The sequence below is a fragment of the Curcuma longa genome, chromosome 14 (assembly GCF_044706935.1).
Source record: "Curcuma longa cultivar G26 ecotype Majalengka, Jawa Barat chromosome 14, ITB_CL_G26_1.1, whole genome shotgun sequence".
NCBI classification, from domain to species: Eukaryota; Viridiplantae; Streptophyta; class Magnoliopsida; order Zingiberales; family Zingiberaceae; genus Curcuma; species Curcuma longa.
In genome coordinates this window covers 4,226,112-4,229,438 of record NC_133874.1, presented here as the reverse complement: position 1 = coordinate 4,229,438, position 3,327 = coordinate 4,226,112, and positions in this window count along the sequence as shown.

The following is a 3,327-nucleotide window of genomic DNA, read 5'->3' as shown; positions in this document are numbered from 1 at the left end:
GTTGTAGTGTAATTGGTATTAGTTTATCTTGACTATTAAATTACACTAGTACACTTTGTGTGTATTGAGCAGGACCGTTTGAGGTCGTTTGATTTATACTAACTATATAATCGAACTAGACCTCAGTTATTATGGATGTGCATGCTCTTAATCCCGATATAATAACAAGCACATATACTTAGTATGTATTTCTTTAATTCATCAAAGGGTGAGATTTATTCATTAAATCAAAAGGCCCAATGAGTTGGGAGATAATGCTATATATATAGTGTGTTATTGATTATAGAAGGAAACTGTGTCCTAATATTTAGGCTGATGATGTCCCCTTGAGGAGCTCATAAGGATTATCATGTAAACCTTGTATGTGGACTTAGTTCTACATGATAATAAAGTTGAGTGGTACTACTCTTGGATTCAGAAGTTAATTAACTGAGTTGTCAGTAATTTAATTAATTGACGGGCATACGATATCTTAAACACAGGGAGATTAATGTACTCATAATAAGAAGGAGCACATATTATAATATGGGATTAGTGCGGTAGTTCAATAATAACCCTTTAGTGGTATGGATTATTATTGATGGACTTAAGCTGTGTGTTCGGGAAGAACACGGGAAGCCTAAGTCCATCAGGAGGCCAAAACCAATTTCTCCTCTAGGTCCCTGTTGTAACCTCTAGATAAAGCCTCGTATCCACCCATGAAATTTTGTTAGAAATTCTATTAGAATTCTATTAAGAATTCTGTTAGAAATTCAGTTGGAATTCGATTAGAATTCCATTAAGAATTCCGTTAAGAATTCAGTTAATAGAATTCAGATTAATTCTAAATAGAATTATTTTAATTTTGTTATCCAACAAAATTATATAAATTTTGTTATGTAACAAAATTTTATTAAGTTTTGTTATCTAACAAAATTTAGTTAAGAAATTTTGTTATCCAACAAAATTTTATTAAGTTTTGTTATCCAACAAAATTTAGTAAAGAAATTTTATTATTCAACAAAATTATATAAATTTTGTTATACAATAAAATTATAAAAAAGTTCAATTAATTTTTTCCTAAAACTTCTATGATGGCATAAGCTATAAAAGGGAGGAAAGGGAGAAGCAAACATCATGCTCATGGTTCAAGATTAGGGTCGGCCACACAATGAATCTCTTCCTCCTCTCCTTGTGTTTGGATTTTGTTTTCTCCTCCTCTCCTTTTCTTGCTAGGGTCGGTGCCCCTTTCCTCCTCTTCCTCCCTCCTTTGTTCGCCCATCCTTGCTTTCATCCTTGCTTCCATCCTTGCTTCTCCTTTAGGGCTAGCGCCCAAAGAAGGAATAGGAAAGAAGGGAGGGGGCGGCTTATAGAGGAAGAAGAGAGGAGAAGAGGGAGTGGAAAAAGAAGAAGAAAAGGCTTTTTCTTTTCCTCTTTGACCGGCTCTCCCTTAAGTCTCTTCCTTCTCCTAGCTTTAGGTGGTGCACCTTGAAAGGGTTCTATCCTTTGCTAGGGTCGGTGCCTAAAAAAGAAAGGAGAGGATAGGAAGAGAAGAAGAGAAAGAAGAAGAGGAAGAGGAAGAAGGAGATAGCTTCTTCCTTGAGTTCTTTCCATCAGATAGAAGAGAGGAAAAGAAAGATTCGGTGGAGTTTCATCTTGGAAGATCGTTTCCCACACAACGTCCAAGAAGAGAAGAGGAATACTGTAGGATCGATACACGCGCTAGAGGGGGGGTGAATAGCGCGTATGACTTTTTCTCTTTCTTCATTCGATTTACTAACAAAACTAAAGCAGCGGAATTAGAAATACATGCAAGGGGACACGCGGGATTTACTTGGTTCCTAACCCCCCAGTTTAGTACGTCCAAGGCCTAATTCGGGAGGCGCCCGTCCACTAGTGGTCTCCTTTCCGAACGTCGTTCGGAGGCGGAGAAACCCGTCTTACAGTCCAAAGAGTAATAACAATGAAAGAACAGGAAAGTAAAATAGAAAAACAAAAGCAAACTCTTGGTAGCCGATCTGGAAGTCCTGAGCGCCGCGCACCCCTTCTGGATCTTCCCCGGTTGCAAGAAGTTGGCCTCGGTTGCGTTCAGTAGCGGCTCTTATCGGAAGGCAAATGTAAGAATGTTGATTTCTGGCTGCTGCTCGCGACCTCCTTTTATAGCCCTCCTGAGTCGACTCAGATGCCCATCTGGGTCGACTCCAGCCTGCGTGGCAGATCAATTTTATCTCGTTCGCCGATTTCCTCTCTGAGTCGACTCATCTTGACTCTTGGGTCGACTCCAGCTTGTGTGGCGTCAGCGGCGATAAGTCTTGACTCTGCGTCAGCCTGGGTTGACTCAAAACCCGATCTGAGTCGACTCTAGTGCCGAGTCCGATAAGTCTTGACTCTGCGTCAGCCTGAGTCGACTCAAAACCCGATCTGAGTCGACTCCAGTGCCGAGTCGACTCAAAACCCGATCTGAGTCGACTCAACCCAGGTTTGACCAGAGTTGACTTTGAGCTTGACTTTGGGTTGACTTTGCTTGCTTCACCTCTGCTTTTCCCTCTTGCTTCCAGCTCCTGGTTCCTGCAAGACAAGCATACAAGCAAGCAAATACAATAACCTAAAGTCTTACCTAGTGGGTCTAACTTCAGATTTCTACCAAAATCTTGGGTTAGTCTAACCCACTCCATTCTGGAGAATTCATGCCAACCAAGTCCTCCAGACTTGTGTAACGCCCGCCCTTACCAGAGCCTTGACGGACGCTACAGTTTGTTTCATTCATTCATAAATTCTACTTTATATACGAAATCTATACTTAGCAGCGGAACTTAAAATTTTCATAGCAAGCATAGAATCGCATACATTAGATAAACTTGAAAACATGAGTTTAACTGACAGTTTACAAACACAAATTAACATGAGTTTATCAAAATCAGTTTTATAGCCAGGACTTCGTCACGACACACCACACACATCCATCAGTTCTGTCCTGTCGCCTCCATCCATTGCTTAGTACCTGTTAGGATCTGCAGCATAAGAAAGTAAACTATAAGCATAACGCTTAGTAAGCTCCTTTCCTACTCACAAAATCCGAACATCACATAGTGCATAACATTTAAGACTTAAAACATGTAAGTCATTCAGCGTAAAGGTATCATTCGTTTACTCTTAATCATTTACTTTCATTGTATGCATTAAACATGATTTTCATACCGTTTGTCTTTTCAAAACATATTATCTTAATAGATGAAAATAATAAACATCATTGTTGGGGTCCCCTAGCTTGTACCCATTCATTCATTTGCGCGCCATTCCAAGTTGGTACGAGGTAGCAAATCTCGACCTCTCGGTTACTAGGTCTTT